Source organism: Oncorhynchus gorbuscha, linkage group LG13 (assembly GCF_021184085.1).
Source record: "Oncorhynchus gorbuscha isolate QuinsamMale2020 ecotype Even-year linkage group LG13, OgorEven_v1.0, whole genome shotgun sequence".
NCBI lineage: Eukaryota > Metazoa > Chordata > Actinopteri > Salmoniformes > Salmonidae > Oncorhynchus > Oncorhynchus gorbuscha.
The window spans coordinates 15,285,261-15,300,610 of NC_060185.1; the positions used below are offsets into that span (position 1 = coordinate 15,285,261).

Here is a 15,350-nt window from a genome sequence, read left to right on the forward strand (position 1 = left end):
CAGGTGAACAAACAGCTGACCTGCGCTCCTCTGGTGTGCACCCATGGAATGGGGTATCAGTCTCTACCCAGTGACACCAACAGAACACAACTATAGAGTTTATACACATATTAGCGTCAAAACTCTTATTGCAGGACTCTGAAACCACTTTGTAATGACCACATTAAGCTCACCAGTCAACCTAATTAGCACGTGGAGTAATGATTGCTTTTGATTTAAAAAAAAAAAAAAAACGCTTTATCTGCCTTTCCAATAAAAACTAGTTTCAAAATTAAAACATATATTTTATGGAAAATAAATGTTATATATTTCTGGAAAATGCACCATGCTGCCTTTTTGACAACATGACCAAGCAGCGCAGATTAGGCTGTTCGATTTGAGAATGGCGCTCCTCCCTTTTGCCAGTTCACGTCACCGGCCATAAACCGCTGCCCCGCGGCTCAGCATAATCGAATCCGCCCAATATCGTTGATATCATGCGCTCTGGTGCTCCAAAAAACATATCCAAATCAGTTGGACTTTATGAAGGATCTCCATTGATTGGTTTACTGATTTTTCTCACTAAAGTACTCATTTGTTTGGGCTACTTACTAGGCGACTGCCTGGTAAAACACGAGGCAGGTTTGGATCTCCCACTTGTTTACAGGAGCAGAGAAAGTCAGTATTTTGTCGCAGCCACAGAGGTAAAAAAAAACTGTGTTATAATTGTACTTTATATGCAGACGACTCGAAACAACCTCATTGGCACAGTGTATAGTCATTATACCATAGTAGTCTGGAACATGTTTACATGGAATATATAATCATTTTGGCAATGGCCCTCCGAATTAAATGCGCAGGGTGCATAGTATTAGTTAAATACCGTAAAGGGGAATTCTACGATGCGTAGGTAGTAGATTACATTTTTTTTAAACTTTGAAATTAAAGATATATACCCATTGATTCTTGAAGAATATAATTTATAGCTGCCTCGTCAGCTTAGGTCAACTGTCATACCTGTCTCCGATGTCACTGTTTGATTCCTCCTTTAAACAACACCTATTTTAACCTGTCGAAACCTGTCAACAACATGAAGTAGCCTATTATTCCTAACCTTCAGTGTATCATGATAAATGGTGGGGGATTTGTACTCCTATTGTTGTAATTGTGATAACCAGTAAATACTGTTTTGGTGGTGCACTTTAGAGCAGCACATTGATGAAGCCAACCCAAGAGCTGAACTTTTCTCACAAACACACTGTGTTTGAGATTCAATAATATTTCATTAGGAAGGACTATGTCGTGCATATGGAGTATAGAACCCACTCAGATAGACACAGTTTTAACAGTCAGTTTTACAGTTCTCCTCCAGTGGAGGCTGCTGAGTGGAGGACGGCTCGAATGGCGCGAATGCAATGGCATCAAACACATGTATTTGATACCAATCCACTAATTCCCTCCAGCCATTACCAGGAGCCTGTCCTCCCCAGCACCCTAGCTCTAACTTCTGTCTGAGACATGTTTAGGCTACTCAGTGTTTCCCATTTCCCCTATATGCATTTAGAAGTGACATTTGTCGGGGATCCCTGCTAACTCTGCCACCGCTGCTGAAATAAATCCTAGGAGAAACACTTCATTATGAATAAAACACTTGGCTGATGAATGATATACAGTTGCTGCTATTGTTATTACAGTGTTCTCTATAACATCACTTCACACCTCACTGCAGCAAAATAGTGTGTCTGTGTGTGTACCTGTGTGTGTATCTTTTGTGATGGAAAGCACATGTGTATAGTGACCACAGCAGTAAAGGTCCTTTTGGGTCGGACCACAGCAATGTTTCTAGTAAAGGTCCTGTTGGGTCGGACCACACCAGACATTAATCAGGGTCCTGTGGGTGCTTTCTCTGGGTCCACTGGCACAGATATAGTTGACATAGAGGATGGAGGGAGATTGAGAAGCAGTGTGTATTCTATGTTAACTGTCTCCTCTCCTGGTCTGATAAGGTTAACGTTAAGTCAGGGATGGACAGACTATACAGGTTGGTGCCATTGCTACAGATGGTGGGTCTGGAGAGTTTGTCACCTACAGATGGTGGGTCTGGAGAGTTTGTCACCTACAGATGGTGGGTCTGGAGAGTTTGTCACCTACAGATGGTGGATCTGGAGAGTTCCTCACCTACAGATGGTGGGTCTGGAGAGTTTGTCACCTACAGATGGTGGATCTGGAGAGTTCGTCACCTACAGATGGTGGATCTGGAGAGTTCCTCACCTACAGATGGTGGGTCTGGAGAGTTTGTCACCTACAGATGGTGGATCTGGAGAGTTCGTCACCTACAGATTAAATGCTTTGAGACCTGGTGATGAATATAAATACAATAAATTAACATGGTCTCTTAGTGTCTAGGGTGAACTGTCCTTCATGTCTCTGTAGTTTACCAACGTCCCTTTAGACAGCTGTGAACTGTCCTTCATGTCTCTGTAGTTTACCAACGTCCCTTTAGACAGCTGTGAGCTGTCCTTCATGTCTCTGTAGTTTACCAACGTCCCTTTAGACAGCTGTGAACTGTCCTTCATGTCTCTGTAGTTTACCAATGTCCCTTTAGACAGCTGTGAACTGTCCTTCATGTCTCTGTAGTTTACCAACGTACCTTTAGACAGCTGTGAGCTGTCCTTCATGTCTCTGTAGTTTACCAACGTCCCTTTAGACAGCTGTGAGCTGTCCTTCATGTCTCTGTAGTTTACAGACGTCCCTTTAGAGAGCTGTGAACTGTCCTTCATGTCTCTGTAGTTTACCAACGTCCCTTTAGACAGCTGTGAGCTGTCCTTCATGTCTCTGTAGTTTACCAACGTCCCTTTAGACAGCTGTGAGCTGTCCTTCATGTCTCTGTAGTTTACAGACAGCCCTTTAGACAGCTGTGAGCTGTCCTTCATGTCTCTGTAGTTTACAGACAGCCCTTTAGACAGCTGTGAACTGTCCTTCATGTCTCTGTAGTTTACAGACGTCCCTTTAGACAGCTGTGAGCTGTCCTTCATGTCTCTGTAGTTTACCAACGTCCCTTTAGACAGCTGTGAGCTGTCCTTCATGTCTCTGTAGTTTACAGACAGCCCTTTAGACAGCTGTGAGCTGTCCTTCATGTCTCTGTAGTTTACAGACAGCCCTTTAGACAGCTGTGAACTGTCCTTCATGTCTCTGTAGTTTACCTGACGGCCATTTCAACAGCTGCACATTTTCTTCCTCCTCGCCTTGCAAAACCATGACAACTTCTTTCTCGGTGACAGAGGTATCTATGCAAACCCTTTAACAATGCACTAGAGTGGGTCTTTTTTAAGTGCCTAAATGCCACTGTAGCATCTCCTTTTGGGTGTAACTGAAAATCCGTAGCTGTAAGACTGAAGGTTTCGGAGACAAAAATAAGTTGTTTGAAGAATTGATATTGAGCTACATGCTGAATAAGCTGGTCTACTCGTCATAACATCAGATAGTCATTATAGCTTGATGCTGCACTTAGCAGAGCAGACCTGTGTCCCAGGACACTCAGGCAAAGTACTGCCTCCGTCTGCATCAAATCTGCATTTAGCCTGTTTCCAGTTACTCCACGTTCTCCTAACTGTTCCCTAACTGTGTCACCCTGGGGGGAGAAGCCAGCTCTGAAGACTGATCTGTAATGGTGGATAATGTTTGTTGTTGTAATATTGACCCACTGTAGCATACAGAAATCTTGAAGCGATGGTGTCCCTCTGGGTTAGGTGAGGGTCAAATTTGGGTTCAAAATAAACCCTGGCATCTTCCACTTTTCCCACATGTCACGTGTATATATATAGTTATACCTTGACTGTCTTGCGATTGATTTATGGGGTCTGTTTCTATTGCTGCAATGTCTGTCTCCAGAGTGATTTGGTGATTTCAATTAATTGAATGACATATGGCCTTGGCTTTAAATGTTGTGTGTGTGCGCGTGTGTGTGTGTGTCATTCAATTCAACAGGCTCTGCTTTCTCTCCTACAATCTAATGACCGTGGTTGAGGGATGGTAATGAAACTTGACTGGAAGGAAGGGGTGTGTGTGTGTGTGTTTGTGTGCAACCTACAGCAGCGTGTGTGTGTAACCTACAGCAGTGTGTGTGTGTGTGTGTGTGTGTGCGTGTGCGCGCGCGTACGTGAGTGCGTGTGTGTGTATAATCACTGTGCATGAGAAAGTTCAACATGATATCATTAGCCTGCTCTATCTGATGTGTCTGGTTCGGGTCATGTGATCATGTGGTTTATAAATAAGTGTGTTACACTGCCTGTGCCATAGCATGTAATATTGGCATGCACACACACACGTGATGTGAAGAACTCTCCCTCATTGCCCAGCTGTGTGTGTGTGTGTGTGTGTGTGTGTGTGTGTGTGTGTGTGTGTGTGTGTGTGTGTGTGTGTGTGTGTGTGTGTGTGTGTGTGTGTGTGTGTGTGTGTGTGTGTGTGTGTGTGTGTGTGTGTGTGTGTGTGTGTGTGTGTCAGCTACTACTGTATGTGAGTTTGCACCTGTCTCTGATTGCTGAGAATTCCAGCCAGGTCAACTGGGGTACAAGTCAGTATTCGATGTCCATCCATCTCTGAGGATGTCGGGAGATGATGTGGAAACCGGCCACTAGGGGCAACGGTGTGTGATGTTACCTTCAAGTAGGTTTGGGTTTTGCTCGGGCATAAGCCTTGGATTCCAAAGGTTGCAACTTTGAATCCAGCAATAGAACTGTTTTTATTTTTTTATTTTTTTTATGTAAACTTGTCCCAAACATTGATCCTTACTTTACCCTTTCAGAGTTAATGACTAACCTTAAGAGTTTGCAGTTAACACCTGAACTAAGGCTTAAACTTTAGAATCCCCATTAGCTTGGCAACAGCTTGTCTTACAGGGGTCTGACACATAACGAGAAATACATTACAGGCAAAATATTTGACATTAACATGTACAGTGTGTGTGTGCATCTATCAGCTCCACATACATGTCAGTCCATACACACAACCAGTAGGTCACATGTCAGTCCATACACACAACCAGTAGGTCACATGTCAGTCCATACACACAACCAGTAGGTCACATGTCAGTATATACACACAACCAGTAGGTCACATGTCAGTACATACACACAACCAGTAGGTCACATGTCAGTATATACACACAACCAGTAGGTCACATGTCAGTATATACACACAACCAGTAGGTCACATGTCAGTCCATACACACAACCAGTAGGTCACATGTCAGTCCATACACACAACCAGTAGGTCACATGTCAGTCCATACACACAACCAGTAGGTCACATGTCAGTCCATACACACAACCAGTAGGTCACATGTCAGTACATACACACAACCAGTAGGTCACATGTCAGTCCATACACACAACCAGTAGGTCACATGTCAGTACATACACACAACCAGTAGGTCACATGTCAGTACATACACACAACCAGTAGGTCACATGTCAGTACATACACACAACCAGTAGGTCACATGTCAGTCCATACACACAACCAGTAGGTCACATGTCAGTCCATACACACAACCAGTAGGTCACATGTCAGTCCATACACACAACCAGTAGGTCACATGGGGGAAAGGCGTTGTGCCGTGAGGTGTTGCTTTATTTGTTTTTTGAAACCAGGTTTTCTGTCCACTTGCACTATATAATATGGAAACGAGCTCCAGGCACGGCTCTGTATAATGCTGTACGTTTCCTTGAATTTGCTCTGGACCTGGGGACTGTGAAAAGACCCCTGGTGGCACGTCTGGTGGGGTACAGGAGAGCTGGAAGGAGAAGTCACTGAAACACACACACTTTAGCTGGGAACTGATGGAGCTTTTTATTACAAATGCTCACACCAGGGATGTTTCCATTAAAATTAGAGGCTTTGTGTAAACACTTCACCTAAAGGCCATAGCAGCCCTTTAGGGTGCTGGTGATGACACACACATCACAGACATTCACAGAGTGCGAGGGAGAGAGAATGGTGTGGAGAGAAAGAGAGAGGGGGGAGAAGGTAGATGGGGGAGAGAAAGGGGGGGGTGGAGGTTAATCAGCTGCCAGGAAACGGGTACTTCAGCCATCTTACACACACAAACACACAGTGATATGGCATATTGGCACTCCCTTTCCTTCACCTTCACTTAGTCATTCCTGGTATGAAGTGTTGTGAAACCATGCGTCACTGTTCAGACAATAGAGTGCTAGTATGTGTTGGAGATTGGCTTTGGAAGTCAGCTCTACCGATCTAATACTCTCCGACGTGTGGCTTGGACGGCGAGACGTGACGGATAATTATGATCATGATGTTGATGATGAAGGGGCTAGGATAAGAGATTGATGATGGAGGGGCTATGATAAGAGATTGATGATGAAGGAGCTAGGATAAGAAACTGATGTTGATGATGAAGGGGCTAGGATAAGAGATTGATGATGAAGGGGCTAGGATAAGAAACTGATGTTGATGATGAAGGGGCTAGGATAAGAGATTGATGATGAAGGGGCTAGGATAAGAAACTGATGTTGATGATGAAGGGGCTAGGATAAGAGATTGATGATGAAGGGGCTAGGATAAGAGATTGATGAAGGGGCTATGATAAGAGATTGATGAAGGGGCTAGGATAAGAGATTGATGATGAGGGGGCTAGGATAAGAGATTGATGAAGGGGCTAGGATAAGAGATTGATGAAGGGACTAGGATAAGAGATTGATGATGAGGGGGCTAGGATAAGAGATTGATGAAGGGGCTAGGATAAGAGATTGATGAAGGGACTAGGATAAGAGATTGATGATGAAGGGGCTAGTAATAATAAGGGGCTAGGATAAGAGATTGATGAAGGGGCTAGGATAAGAGATTGATGATGAGGGGGCTAGGATAAGAGATTGATGAAGGGACTAGGATAAGAGATTGATGATGAAGGGGCTAGTAATAATAAGGGGCTGGGATAAGAGATTGATGAAGGGGCTAGGATAAGAGATTGATGAAGGGGCTAGGATAAGAGATTGATGAAGGGACTAGGATAAGAGATTGATGATGAAGGGGCTAGTAATAATAAGGGGCTAGGATAAGAGATTGATGAAGGGGCTAGGATAAGAGATTGATGATGAGGGGGCTAGGATAAGAGATTGATGAAGGGACTAGGATAAGAGATTGATGATGAAGGGGCTAGTAATAATAAGGGGCTGGGATAAGAGATTGATGAAGGGGCTAGGATAAGAGATTGATGATGAGGGGGCTAGGATAAGAGATTGATGAAGGGGCTAGGATAAGAGATTGATGAAGGGGCTAGGATAAGAGATTGATGATGAAGGAGCTAGGACAAGAAACTGATGTTGATGATGAAGGGGCTATGATAAGAGATTGATGAAGGGGCTACGACAAGAGATTGATGATGAAGGGGATAGGATAAGAGATTGATGAAGGGGCTAGGACAAGAGATTGATGAAGGGGCTAGGACAAGAGATTGATGATGAAGGGGCTATGATAAGAGATTGATGATGAAGGAGCTAGGACAAGAAACTGATGTTGATGATGAAGGGGCTATGATAAGAGATTGATGATGAAGGAGCTAGGATAAGAAACTGATGTTGATGATGAAGGGGCTATGATAAGAGATTGATGATGAAGGAGCTAGGATAAGAAACTGATGTTGATGATGAAGGGGCTAGGACAAGAAACTGATGTTGATGATGAAGGGGCTATGATAAGAGATTGATGATGAAGGAGCTAGGATAAGAAACTGATGTTGATGATGAAGGGGCTAGGACAAGAAACTGATGTTGATGATGAAGGGGCTATGATAAGAGATTGATGATGAAGGAGCTAGGACAAGAAACTGATGTTGATGATGAAGGGGCTATGATAAGAGATTGATGATGAAGGAGCTAGGACAAGAAACTGATGTTGATGATGAAGGGGCTATGATAAGAGATTGATGATGAAGGAGCTAGGACAAGAAACTGATGTTGATGATGAAGGGGCTATGATAAGAGATTGATGATGAAGGAGCTAGGATAAGAAACTGATGTTGATGATGAAGGGGCTATGATAAGAGATTGATGATGAAGGAGCTAGGATAAGAAACTGATGTTGATGATGAAGGGGCTAGGACAAGAAACTGATGTTGATGATGAAGGGGCTATGATAAGAGATTGATGATGAAGGAGCTAGGATAAGAAACTGATGTTGATGATGAAGGGGCTATGATAAGAGATTGATGATGAAGGAGCTAGGATAAGAAACTGATGTTGATGATGAAGGAGCTAGGACAAGAAACTGATGTTGATGATGAAGGGGCTATGATAAGAGATTGATGATGAAGGAGCTAGGATAAGAAACTGATGTTGATGATGAAGGGGCTAGGATAAGAGATTGATGATGAAGGGGCTAGGATAAGAGATTGATGAAGGGGCTACGACAAGAGATTGATGAAGGGGCTAGGACAAGAGATTGATGATGAAGGGGCTAGGATAAGAGACTGTTGATGATGAAGGGGCTAGGATAAGAGATTGATGATGAAGGGGCTAGGATAAGAGACTGTTGATGATGAAGGGGCTAGGATAAGAGACTGATGATGAAGGGGCTAGGATAAGAGATTGATGTTGATGATGAAGGGGCTAGGATAAGAGACTGTTGATGATGAAGGGGCTAGGATAAGAGACTGATGATGAAGGGGCTAGGATAAGAGATTGATGATGAAGGGGCTAGGATAAGAGATTGATGATGAAGGGGCTAGGATAAGAGACTGTTGATGATGAAGGGGCTAGGATAAGAGACTGTTGATGATGAAGGGGCTAGGATAAGAGACTGATGATGAAGGGGCTAGGATAAGAGATTGATGTTGATGATGAAGGGACTAGGATAAGAGATTGATGATGATGATGATGATGATGATGATGATGAATGGGGCTAGGATAAGAGACTGGTGATGATGAAGAGGATAAGAGACTGATGTTGATGATTAAGGGGCTAGGATAAGAGATTGATGATGAAGGAGCTAGGATAAGAAACTGATGATGATGATGATGAGGATAAGAGATTTATGATGATGATACAACAGCTTGAACCACAGACGTCCAACCGCTGAGTGGGTAGTAGGAGGCTGACAGAGAGACAGGCATTCCCACTGCTAAAATACTGTACTTTTGGCTGCGTTTGGTCCTCATGTTTGGACCAGTACACTAATATATACATACAATTTAGCAGACACTTTATCCAAAGCGACTCACAGACATGCATTTTGTACGCATGGATGGTCCCGTAGCACACAGACAGAATTTAGAGATAGTTAAACCAAGTGAGTAACTATGAAAACACCATATTCTCTTACCTCACCTGGTGGAGAGTACTGGTAGACTGAGATGAAGAGGACAGTCTTTAGAAGAGGGGGAAATAGTGTTGAGTGGGGTTGTAGTGCTGAGTGGGGTTGTAGTGCTGAGTGGGGTTGTAGTGCTGAGTGGGGTTGTAGTGCTGAGTGGGGTTGTAGTGCTGAGTGGGGTTGTAGTGCTGAGTGGGGTTGTAGTGCTGAGTGGGGTTGTAGTGTTGAGCGGGGTTGTAGTGCTGAGTGGGGTTGTAGTGCTGAGCGGGGTTGTAGTGCTGAGTGGGGTTGTAGTGCTGAGTGGGGTTGTAGTGCTGAGCGGGGTTGTAGTGCTGAGTGGGGTTGTAGTGCTGAGTGGGGTTGTAGTGCTGAGTGGGGTTGTAGTGCTGAGTGGGGTTGTAATGTTGAGCGGGGTTGTAGTGCTGAGATCAATGTGGAGGCTATATACAGGGGGTGCTGAGATCAATGTGGAGGCTATATACAGGGGGTGCTGAGATCAATGTGGAGGCTATATACAGGGGTGCTGAGATCAATGTGGAGGCTATATACAGGGGGTGCTGAGATCAATGTGGAGGCTATATACAGGGGGTGCTGAGATCAATGTGGAGGCTATATACAGGGGTGCTGAGATCAATGTGGAGGCTATATACAGGGGGTGCTGAGATCAATGTGGAGGCTATATACAGGGGGTGCTGAGATCAATGTGGAGGCTATATACAGGGGGTGCTGAGATCAATGTGGAGGCTATATACAGGGGGTGCTGAGATCAATGTGGAGGCTATATACAGGGGTGCTGAGATCAATGTGGAGGCTATATACAGGGGGTGCTGAGATCAATGTGGAGGCTATATACAGGGGTGCTGAGATCAATGTGGAGGCTATATACAGGGGTGCTGAGATCAATGTGGAGGCTATATACAGGGGGTGCTGAGATCAATGTGGAGGCTATATACAGGGGGTGCTGAGATCAATGTGGAGGCTATATACAGGGGTGCTGAGATCAATGTGGTGACTATATACAGGGGGTGCTGAGATCAATGTGGAGGCTATATACAGGGGTGCTGAGATCAATGTGGAGGCTATATACAGGGGGTACCGAGTCAATGTGGAGGCTATATACAGGGGTGCCGAGATCAATGTGGAGGCTATATACAGGGGGTACCGAGTCAATGTGGAGGCTATATACAGGGGGTACAGAGTCAATGTGGAGGCTATATACAGGGGGTACAGAGTCAATGTGGAGGCTATACAGGGGGTACCGAGTCAATGTGGAGGCTATATACAGAGGGTACCGAGTCAATGTGGAGGCTATATACAGGGGTACCGAGTCAGTGTGGAGGCTATATACAGGGGGTGCTGAGATCAATGTGGAGGCTATATACAGGGGTGCTGAGATCAATGTGGAGGCTATATACAGGGGGTGCTGAGATCAATGTGGAGGCTATATACAGGGGTGCTGAGATCAATGTGGAGGCTATATACAGGGGGTGCTGAGATCAATGTGGAGGCTATATACAGGGGTGCTGAGATCAATGTGGAGGCTATATACAGGGGGTACCGAGTCAATGTGGAGGCTATATACAGGGGTGCCGAGATCAATGTGGAGGCTATATACAGGGGGTACCGAGTCAATGTGGAGGCTATATACAGGGGGGTACAGAGTCAATGTGGAGGCTATATACAGGGGGGTACAGAGTCAATGTGGAGGCTATACAGGGGGTACCGAGTCAATGTGGAGGCTATATACAGAGGGTACCGAGTCAATGTGGAGGCTATATACAGGGGTACCGAGTCAGTGTGGAGGCTATATACAGGGGGTACCGAGTCAATGTGGAGGCTATATACAGGGGTACCGAGTCAATGTGGAGGCTATACACAGGGGGTACCGAGTCAATGTGGAGGCTATACACAGGGGGTACCGAGTCAATGTGGAGGCTATACACAGGGGGTACCGAGTCAATGTGGAGGCTATACACAGGGGGTACCGAGTCAATGGGAGGCTATATACAGGGGGTACCGAGTCAATGTGGAGGCTATATACAGGGGTACCGAGTCAATGTGGAGGCTATATACAGGGGTACCGAGTCAATGTGGAGGCTATATACAGGGGTACCGAGTCAATGTGGAGGCTATATACAGGGGGTACCGAGTCAATGTGGAGGCTATATACAGGGGGTACCGAGTCAATGTGGAGGCTATATACAGGGGGTACCGAGTCAATGTGGAGGCTATATACAGGGGGTACCGAGTCAATGTGGAGGCTATATACAGGGGTACCGAGTCAATGTGGAGGCTATATACAGGGGTACCGAGTCAATGTGGAGGCTATATACAGGGGGTACCGAGTCAATGTGGAGGCTATATACAGGGGGTACCGAGTCAATGTGGAGGCTATATACAGGGGGTACCGAGTCAATGTGGAGGCTATATACAGGGGGTACCGAGTCAATGTGGAGGCTATATACAGGGGGTACCGAGTCAATGTGGAGGCTATATACAGGGGTACCGAGTCTATGTGGAGGCTATATACAGGGGGTACCGAGTCAATGTGGAGGCTATATACAGGGGGTACCGAGTCAATGTGTGGGGGTACGGGTTAGTCGAGGTAATTGAGGTCATGTGTAAATGTAGTTAAAGGGGTAAACTTTCTCTGCATAGATAATAAGCAGCGAGTAACAACAGCATAAGAAAGGGGGGCAATGCAAATAGTCTGGGTAGCCATTAGCTGTTCAGGAGTCTTATGGCTTGGGGGTAGAAGCTGTTAAGAAGCCTTTTGGACCTAGACTTGACACCGCTTTCCGTGCGGTAGCAGACAGAACAAGTCTATGACTTGGGTGGCTGGAGTCTGACAATTTTTAGGGCCTTCCTCTGACACCACCTGGTATCAAAGTCTTGGAAGGCAGGAAGCTTGGCACCAGTGCTATACTGGGATGTACGCACTACCCTCTGTAGCACCTTGCGGTCGAGTGCCGAGCAGTTGCCATACTAGGTGGTGATGCAACTGGTCAGGATGCTCTCGATGGTGCAGGTGTAGAATTTTGAGTATCTGAGGACCCATGCCAATTCTTTTCAGTCTCTTGAGGGGGAATAGGCTTTGTTGTTCCCTCTTCAAGACTGTCTTGGTGCGTTGGACCATGATAGTTTGTTGGTGATGTGGACACCAAGGAATTTGAAACTCTCAACCTGCTCCACTACGACCCCCTCAATGTGAATGGGGGTGTGTTTGGCCCTCCTTTTCCTGTAGTCCACAATCAGCTCCTTTGTCTTGCTCACATTGAGGTAGAGGTTGTTGTCTGGCACCACACTGCCAGGTCTCTGACCTCCTTCCTATAGGCTGTCTCATCATTGTCGGTGATCAGGCCTACCACCGTTGTGTTGTCGGCAAATGATGGTGTTGGAGTCGTGTTTGGCCACGCAGTCGTGCGTGAACAGGGAATACAGGAGGGGAATAAGCACTCACCTCTGAGGGACACCTGTGTTGAGGATCAGCGTGGCAGATGTGTTGCTGCCTACCCTCACCACCTGGAGGCGGCCCGTCAGGAAGTCCAGGATCCAGTTGCCGAGGGAGGTGTTTAGTCCCTGGGTCCTTAGCTTAGTGATGAGCTTTGAGGTAACGATGGTGTTGAACGCTGAGCTGTAGTCAATGAACAGCATTCTCACATATTATGTTTCTTTAACAAAATAACCACCAGTCAGGAGGATACAGACAGCTCAAGAGGTAAAATGTATTTTACATAGAATTAGCTAAGCATAATGATTATGGCTCTAGATTGCAGGAAAGGGGTGTTTCAGGTGTTTGAAAATGCGAAATTCTCCTACTTACGGACAGGGAGCCTAGCCACACACCCCCAGCCATCCTCACGTACTTTGTGCCCTCTCAGATTTCCAGGGTGTATAATGCCCCTGGGTCTGTGTGTAGCAAGTGTAAAAATGTATCCATCTCTGTCTGACCCAGAAAGAACAGGTGCAATGGATTATGGTCATTGTAGTTATTTACCACATTTCTGCACTGAACAAGAATGAAAACTACAACTCCCTTTAGCCCAGCGTCCCACAGAGTTCTTAACTTGATTTCTCTCTTGAATGATTTGATTTCTCTCTAGAGCGTTGGTCTCACACAAAAACTAAATAATACATGGAATTCAAGTAATTGAACCGTATGTATGTCAGTCAATTAGTTGTTTAATAACCAAAAAGTACAACATTTCGAATAATCACTCAGCACTACATGGTTATCAACTTTGATGTGATTCATCCTGGCCTCTCTTCTGTTTCAGAATGTGAAGCTGTTGCCATGTCGATATCCTCTCTAGAAGTGTTCTCTACGGAACCTTTCCTCATTGGAATGTTCACAGCAGAAGGTTCCTCCTCTGGACATTACACAGAACCCCACTTGGAGGAATACCTCATCGCCATGGGCGATAACAATGTCACATGGCCAGTCTGCACCTATAAGGAGGATTTTAAACGCTTCCTACTTCCTGCCGTCTACAGTGTGGTCTTCCTGATTGGTCTGCCTCTGAATGGGGCGGTCATCTTGAAGATCTGGAGGTCACGACCCAACCTGACCCGGAGCAACGTCTACATGCTCAATCTGGCCACGGCTGACTTCCTGTATGTGATGTCACTACCTCTGCTCATCTACAACTACGCCAGTCATGACTACTGGCCCTTTGGAGAACTGGCCTGCAAACTTGTCCGCTTTCAGTTCTACAGGTAGAAGAGCTACTCATTAACTGACCTATTCATATCATAGTTCTATAGATTACTTAAAATACTCAAACTCATATACTTAGTCCTACAGGGAATAATCAGTCATATACTGAATGTTACCTTTCTGTGGACAGATATTTGAGTGGATTGTAAGAGAGAAAACCTGGTCATTATAACATCATTGATGTTATTTATTGTTCCCACAGTAACCTGCATGGCAGTATCCTGTTCCTGACCTGTATCAGCCTCCAGCGCTACGTGGGCATCTGCCACCCTATGGCCGGCTGGCACAAGCAGGGGGGTCGCAGGCTGGCACGGGTGGTCTGTGGGGGTGTGTGGCTGGTGGTCGCCCTCCTCTGCGCCCCCACGTTCCACTATGCCTCCACAGGAACACAACGCAACCGCACCGTCTGTTACGACCTGAGTCGACCGGAGCACTCGGCTGACTACTACCCCTATGGGATGGCTCTGACCTGCCTGGGCTTCCTGTTGCCTTTATGGGCGTGGTGGCATGCTACTGTCGCATGGGTCGCCTCCTCTGCAGCCCGCCATCCTATCAGGCGCTACCATGGCAGCCTCAATGGAGAAACGGGACAAGGCGGTGAAGATGATAGTCATCGTGGTGACGGTGTTTGCTGTGAGCTTCCTGCCGTTCCACCTCACTAAAACCATGTACCTGTTGGTACGAACCTTACCAGGTGCTCCGTGTGCGACACGGAACCTGTTCTCAGTGATCTACAAGTGCACCAGGCCGTTCGCCAGCATGAACAGTGTTCTAGATCCTATACTGTTCTACTTCACACAGCCACGGTTCCGCAGGAGCACCAGAATATTGATCACCAAGATCACCACTCTCAGAGACAGGGAACCAAGGTGTGAGGAAGTGAAAACCCTAGATTATTTAGATCCCATGTTTAATCAAGGGTTAACTCGCTTTGAGACAAAGGAACCAAGGAGTATGTAAAACAACCATAGTCCACAGTTGTGTTACACCTAGATACATGGGTTCTGGGTAGCTAGAACCGATCCAGAACCCTCATTGACTTCTGCTCTGCCAGCATGGCAACAAGTCAGTGTGTTTGCTAGTGTGTCTGCTTGTGACTGTATACCAAAATGCATGAAGTAGTCAGCCATAACACTGCTTTTGGTTGCCATAGTATTATGTAATGTATCCTGTATGTCCGTGCACACTGCTAGTTGTTTCGATATGAGCCACTAGGTGGCGTGTATTACCTACACATCTCATGGCCTTATTTATTTTTTATTGAACCTTTATTTAACTAGGCAAGTCAGTTAAGAACAAATTCCTATTTACAAGCCTATCCAAAGG

General features: G+C 45.6%; 1 pseudogene; it reads left to right on the plus strand.

Moving 5' to 3' along the window:
- The first annotated feature begins 499 nt into the window (after window positions 1-499).
- On the plus strand, window positions 500-14,984 carry LOC123993854 (annotated as a pseudogene).
- The last annotated feature ends 366 nt before the right edge of the window (window positions 14,985-15,350 follow it).